General features: G+C 42.5%; 1 pseudogene; it reads left to right on the top strand.

Moving 5' to 3' along the window:
- Window positions 1-345: 345 nt before the first annotated feature.
- Window positions 346-682, top strand: LOC121270787 (annotated as a pseudogene).
- The last annotated feature ends 7,173 nt before the right edge of the window (window positions 683-7,855 follow it).

Raw genomic sequence — 7,855 nt, 5'->3', positions numbered from 1 at the left:
TTCTGCAACCAGTTGATTATTTAACAGTTTCATCAGTCACAATTATCCAGATATGCTTCAGTATGTACTGACAGTAGACTTACATCTTAAACAACCACTTAGTGTATCAAATATTTTTCATAAACTTGTTATTTACTGCTTCTCCAACTCCTGTGCTGTCAGCCATCTCTGCATGACAACAAGTAAATAAATATTCACGTGCCCCCTCATTGTGCATTTTGTGGCCCACATACTTTTGTATCTATTCAAATGCAGCACTGCTAAATTGATGGCTGAAGCTGGATTGAACAATGAATATCAGAATAAATGAGGTTTAACAACTGTAACAGGGTAGCTAAGGGCTCGATGTTCCACAGAATTATTTCCAGCTTTGTGTGCCAGAGTGGTGGCTTCACAAAGAACAATGGCACTGGTGGGAAGTCCATCTATGGTGAGAAGTTTGCTGATGAGAATTCCAACTGAAGCACATGGGGCTTGGTACCCTGTTTATGGCCAATGCTGGACCAAATGCAAATGGATCCTCGTTCTTTATATGCACTTCAGATACTTCATAGTTGGATGGAAAGCATGTTGTATTTGGTAAGGCTATGGAGGGCTCCTAGGTCATAAAGTGGAGAAATTGGGCAGCAATGATGGCAAAACCAACAGTACTGTTAGCATCGTTAATTATGGACAAATGTGAATGGAATTAAATGATTAAATAAAACCTAATTACTTACGATTACAAAACAAAACAATATAGCGTATCCTAGATAGAAATTACCAAACTAAATTTAATAATGCATAGACCTATTAACAGTTGGCAAAGACCTTCAAGCACAGGAACATGAATAATTTGGAAATGAATGACTAATTGTAGAGTCAATCTAGAGTCCTTCTAAACTAATAAACTACTAAATGAGTGGAAAATGGTTGGCAACTTACTGATAATTTGAACCAAGTTAAAATCAGTGAAACAATGCAATGAATGTGTACAGTGGATTAGCTCTTTCCATTTACACTCTGCCTAAAGTAAAATTCTTGCTTTTAAAAGAACGTGTTCTTGAAATCTAAGCCATAGCAAACTGTATGGCATAAACTTGGACTAAACTGCTGCATGGAATAAAATTCAACACATTAGGCTTTAATTCCATGGGCAGCATCCCCCCCTGCCCCCCGCCCCGGGTCGAGGGGATTGTGCAGGTGTGGGCGTGGGTGGGCAGATTCCCGATTGATGCCCCCAGTTAGGGGTGTGCCACCATTTTACATGGACTGTATGTTCCCTCTGGCGGTTGGGGGGAGGATTTCCCTGAGTTGGGAGTGCACTCTATCGCGCATGCGCGTGAAAGAACACACAGATCTCCCTGAGGCAAAGTGCTACCTCAGGGAGCTCGGCTCAAGTTTGAAAACTTTATTAAAGGGAGAAAAAAATATCCCTGACACGTCCCCTCATGTGACACTCACATGAGCAGGGACATGTCAATTACTTTTATTTAAAAATTTTATACACATTTTAAATCCCTCATGAAACCTCATTCCGCCCGTGGATGAGGTTTCATGTTTTTTCTGATGGCCGCCTGGGCTCTTTGCCTGCCCACCAACCTTAAGGCTGGACAGGCAGTTACATTAATTGGGTTAATTACTTTTTTAAAGGCCTTAAGTGGCCACTGAGTCAGCTGCACGCCAGCCGAACTGAAAATCTAAATGACGTGCGGTGATGTTGGGATGCACGCCTCACGTCACCGCACATCATTTTATGCATCGGCAAGTGGGCCCCACTCACCGGGAAAATGCTGCCCCATTTTAGAACAGAGGGAAGGCGAGATGCTATTGCAGCTGTTTGGTTATCCAGTTAAGCAATTGATTCCTAATTATGCAGCAACAGACGCACCTTTACTAATGAGGATACACACATGCCCCTAATCTCAAATACAACATCAGGTTTCTTTTCTTGATTTTCTTTTTAATTGAACTTGCTCCAATAGTGCGAAACTTGTTTTTGAGAACTGTCTGGTAGGATCTGTGGAATTGTTTTTCAGTCAGTTTAGAGGCGTGAATGAAAGAGATTTCTTGAAGAGAGAAACTGATAGTTCTAAATGTAATCTATGCTGTGTGTTCCCTCTTGTGATATGGGAGGCCAACTGCCCATAAATGACCATCTTGATATGCTATAGCACATTGATGACTAAATTCGATTGCTTGCATTTTTCTAGTTGAAGGAGGATGACAGGAGTGGTAAAATAGTGAGGTAAAAAGGAAGAAACTATTCATTGTCTTTTCGCTCCCTGTCTTGTAAGACTTGACAGCACTGCCTAGACAGTCATTTCCATCGACCCAGTTTAATGATTTGCATGGTGATTGTGTGGTCAAAGTGGTAGTAGATTAACTTCATTCAGAAGGAATGCCAAATTTTGCTGACCCAAAAATGTTACGGTTAAAGTGTGGCCACATAGATTATGTTCATCCCTGTTGACTTGAATGATTGTTTTAATGCACTTACAACAACATCCAGTAATTATTGTTTTAAATAGCTGATTGATGCAAACTGTTGTATGTGTAACTAGATTGTGGGTCAATTATTTGTATAATGCATATGGGAGTAAAACAATGATAATTTCAGTGAAACGCCCCCTTTTTATCAATTCTGTTACAACCCACCATGGTCCAGCATCATAATCCTTGTAAATAATAAACATCCTTTCCTGCTGTGTGACATGAACTAGACAAGAAAATATTAGCACAAGTGTTGACGGTGAAAATTAAGGTGTGAGGGCAGAGTAGAAGATCATATTTACTTGCGTAAACATAAAAGGTCTAGAAGTTCAGTCGGTGCAATAAACACTAATTCAAAGGAGAGTAAACTGTTCTAGTTTTGCTGTCCTTTTTAATGTCATTATATCCCCACAAGCAATGAGACAACCTTGTAGTAAACTCCTAACCATCTGTCATTCTCCATGTATTAAATATATCATGTTGCAATTAAACGGATGAAGATTAAATATTCAAGATCCATATTTTGTTGAAAAGAACCATGAAAGAGAATGGATAATTTAATGAATAAATCTGTTACCTCTTTGCCCTTAGTGTAGGAAAACAATGCATATAATCAGAGGAAAAGTTGTTCTATATTCCAATCACCGAGGTAAAAAGCTTGTGAACTAGCATTTGTGTGTTTTGAATGCTAATACCTTAGGATAGTTTAAAATGTAGATGGGAATGAATTTTTGAAAGAAAAAGTCACGCTTATCAGAACTTTTATGAACTTGAAGAAAAAGGTTGCTTGTAACCATGGTGATGGCTAAATACATGTTTGTTAACCTTCAGTGTTGAACATTTAAGATCAACTAAGGTTATTAAACAGTAAACATAAAGTGAGGCTGAAGAAATATGATTAAATTAACTTATACAGCCTAATGCTCCTTGAAGCCAAGACAGAAATGAACAAACAGCAGGCTGAATTTTTGTCAGGGTTCAAAGGCAGATGACACAAAGCTGGGTGGGAGGGTGAGCTGTGAGGAGGCTGCAGAGATGCTTCACTGTGATTTGGACAAGCTGAGTGAGTGGGTAAATGCATGGCAGATGCAGTATAATGTGGATAAATGTGAGGTTATCTACTTTGGTAGCGAAAACAGGAAGGCAGATTATTATCTGGCTATAAATTGAGAGGGGGGAATGTGCAACGAGCCCTGGGTGCCCTCGTACACCAGTCACTGAAGGTAAGCATGCAGGTGTAGCAGACAGTAAAGAAGGCAAATGGCTTGTTGGCCTTCATAGCGAGAGGATTCAAGTACAGGAGTGGGGATGTCTTGCTGCAATTATACAGGGCCTTGGTGAGACCACACCTGGAATATTGTGTGCAGTTTTGGTCTCCTTATCTGAGGAAGGATGTTCTTGCTTTGGAGGGAGTGCAGCAAAGGTTGACCAGACTGATTCCTGGGATGCAGGACTGACATATGAGGAGAGATTGTCGGTTAGGACTATATTCGCTGGAGTTCAGAAGAATGATGGGGGATCTCATAGAAACCTATAAAATCCTAACAGGACTAGACAGGGTAGATGCAGGAAGGACGTTTCCGATGGTGGGGGAGTCCAGAACCAGGGGTCACAATCTGAGGACTAAGATGAGAAATTTCTTCACCCAGAGAGTGGTGAGCTTGTGGAATTTGCTATCACAGAAAGTAGTTGAGGCCAAAACATTATGTTTTCAAGAAGGAGTTAGAAATAGCTCTTGGGCCGAAAGGGATCAAAGGATATAGGGAGAAAGCGGGAGCAGGTTATTGAGTTGAATGATCAGCCATGATCATAATGAATGGTGGAGCAGGCTGAAAGGGCCGAATGGCCTACTCCTATTTTCTATGTTTCTATGAAGAGTCATACTTTTTTTGTTGTGGAGGAAATCCAATGTTCCTTCACATTCCCAACCTGGTGTCAATGTTCCCTGGTCTTTGTGCATGATGGAAATGCCTAGTGTGCCAAATGTACAGCCGCTGAGGTTCGTTTCCCCATTTTAAATGGGGGACAAAAATCAGATTTTCTTCCACACAACATTAGTGGTGCAGGGTTTTGGAAGCCCTTTAAAAACTTGTCAGGTTTGATAGTTCTTGAAGAAAATGGAAAACCTGCTGAGGAGTCTGCAATCCTTTGAAAGGTAAGTGCTAAGTGTTTTCACACCTTCTAGTGTCATTATTAGGTGCTGTATTGTAATGTAGATGTGTTCTTAATGCAGTGATTCATAGGGATCTAAAGGCAAGTTGACTCTTACATTGGCCAGCCTTGTGTATTTTTTCACCTATATTATAGTACTTTTCCAGTGGAAAAAGCATGCAAAAATGCATCAAAATGACCTGTCTGTGCTGTCATCTTTTCTACTGTGATTTAAATGGCTATGGCTGATTTAAAAAAAAAAATGGTGTTGGCACTTGAAAAAAATCTAACCATCTGCTTCCCTGCATTGATTGAAAAGTACTCTGCTTTGAAGTGAGCATCTGTTCTTTTCTTCCCAGAGGGTAGTTTAGCGTTTGGATAGCTGTGTTCATTATCAATGCTTCAGTGAGTTTCAGGTGAAAATGGGTATGAGCACAGTAGTTGTTCCATTTATCAGAGAATGAATGATAGTTTCAAGAAGTTGTAATAACAGATTGTGACTTTGATGTGGTTTCTGGTTTGTTGACACCAGCTCATAGGATTACAAGGATTTTTTTTACATTTTTTTCTCTCAGTATCATTTTTATAAAGACTTACTGGATGGTGAGAGGTTCATTTCTTCCCCCAAGGAATATAAAATATTTCCATTGATATCACATAGATTCTGGCGACTGCACCTCGTGCGTACTAGGTGAGTGTCTGTGGAGGATACGTGGGGGTCATAGACGTGACATTGGTGATCTGAGGGGGTATGGAGGATACATGGGGGCATAGAGCTGGCATGGGGGAATCTGAGGGGGCATGGAAGACACATGGCAGGCATAGGGTGATCTGAGAGGGCATAGACAGGTATGGGAGTATGGGCGATGGGGTGAGGTTTGTGATTTAGGGGACTTTTAAACAATGTTGGGAGCTGGAGAGCTGAGCCTTCCTTCTAACTGGCCCACCTCCACACCCACAAAACTCCCACTCTGGTTTGCAGACTGCACTGCAAACATGACCTAATGTAAAAAGACAAAAACGGCAAGTGAAATCACACGTGTGTCAACTGTGCAGTTTGAGAGTCATAAAATTGTGCGGGTTGGGTTGTCCCAAGCCGAGGAAGGTGAGTAAAATGATGCGGGATGACATCAGACAGAACTCCTGACGTCACCCTGCCCCATTTCAATTTTCAGGTAGGCGGGGGCTCAGCAGAATCAGCTGTGCGCCCGCCAACCTGTTAATGGCCAATTGAGGCCATTGACAAAGTCACTAAAGTAATTAGAAAAAGCATGAACCCTCATCTACGTGCGGGATGAGGTTTCATATAGATATTTAAAAATGTAATAAAAGTGTCTTTGAAAGTGATGGACATGTCTCAACTCATATGACAGTGTCACATGAGGGGACATGTCAGGGAAATTTTTTTTCTATTTTTAAGATTTGTTTTTGTTGTGGAGCCGATCTCCCTGAGGCTGCACTTAGCCTCAGGAAGATGAGTGCGCTCTTTCGTGTGCATGCACAAAAAAGCACACTCGGCTCAGGAAATCCCCTCCCGCCGCCCGCACAGGGAGCACTCAGCGCTTCCCGGCAGACGCCTTAATTGGCCCGCCCTTGTAAAATGATGGTGCGCCCCCGATCAGGCTCGCCTCCACGCGTTCACTCCTAAACTTCCCCCCTGACGGGTAAATTCTGGCCAAAGGAAATCTTAAAATTGAGTTTTACCACATGTTGTAGGAAGTTATGTTTTGACTGAACCCTGTGAAACAAAATTTGAAAATAAATCACAATCTCTCACTCCATTTTCCAAATGCACTAAAATCTGTTCCCACATACTCACTGGGCCTCAGACATCACCTCCCCACCCCCTCCCCCCACCTTCAATATACTCTCTCATGACACCAAAACACATCACATATAACACAACTATCGAAAGACCATCTCTATCCTCCTGCTATTTTCCTCCATCATAGATGTTGACTCCTTGACATATAAATCGACTCTATAATGCAACATTACTGCATCTCACATTCACATAAATGTATGAGTTATAAAGTAAATATTTGTTACCACTTAAGGTGATAAAATAGCCGTACATCCAGTCTTCCCGCTTAAGAAGCCTCAATCATCCAAGGTGGAGAAAAATTGGTGGAGCAGTTACATTCCAGAGCTCAACTCTGTCCAGTAACCATGGACGGCTGAAAATCTAGCCCTTGAGACCTTGGTGAAAGACACTGCAGTTAGAGTTTTGCAACCCAGCCTCTATTGTTGTTTCCCAAGGTATGGAGCAGCCACAGGGTCAGCCTGATGTTGCAATTCTTTGTATTTATGGAGCTGTTCAGAGTCATTCTTTGTCAATTTGTTTGACCAGGGCTGCTCAGTTCCTGACCTCATTACAGCCTTGATCCAAATATGGACAAAAGAGGTGAAGTGTAAATAACTGCCATTGACATCAACCGATGTCAAAATGACCGAATGTAAGGGGCCCTAGCAAAACTGAAATCACTGGGAATTGAGGAAAATGGGCTACTGGTTAGAGTCATAACTGGCACAAAGGAAGATCGCTGTGGTTATTGGAGACCAATTTTCTCAGCCCAGGACTTCACTGCAGAATCTAACCTCCCCTCAACATTCAACGCCTTTACCAGTGCTGAATCCCTAAGCTATCAATATCCTGGGGGTTATCATTGACCAGAGGGTGAACTGGACTAGCCATATAAACACTGGCTACAAGAGCAGGTCAGAGTCTGGAGGGGAGGTGCAGAAGTGGGCGCAAACCTGATCGGCGCCCCCCCAGTCGGGTCCATGTCGCCATTTTACACAGGTGGGCCTATTAAGGCCCGCCCAGTGTGACGCACACCTGGAAGGACTGTGCACTCCCTGTGCCGGGGTGTCGGGAGGGGGAGGGGGGGAAGGGGGTGGCTCCATGAGCTGGGTGTGCACTCTTTCACACCTGCGTGTGAAAGATGAAACTGTCACACTAGCTGGGACGTGTGCATTCGTTTCAATGAAAATTTTAAGTCATTCATGAGATATCATCCCACCCATGGATGAGGTGCCATGAAAAATGGAAAGGGCACCTGGGCTCATTGCCTGCCCGCCAACCTTAAGCTTGGATGGGGAGTTCTGTTAATTATTTTAATTGTTAGTTAAATGGCCGTAAAAGGCCTTAGACAGTTCAGCGGGCGCGCAGCCAATTCGGCTGTGCACCCGCCGAACTGAAAATCTAAACGATGCGCAGTGACGTTGGGAC

The sequence above is a fragment of the Carcharodon carcharias genome, chromosome 28 (assembly GCF_017639515.1).
Source record: "Carcharodon carcharias isolate sCarCar2 chromosome 28, sCarCar2.pri, whole genome shotgun sequence".
NCBI lineage: Eukaryota > Metazoa > Chordata > Chondrichthyes > Lamniformes > Lamnidae > Carcharodon > Carcharodon carcharias.
Note: the sequence above shows the minus strand (reverse complement) of the source record. Positions and strands in the feature narration are given on the sequence as shown.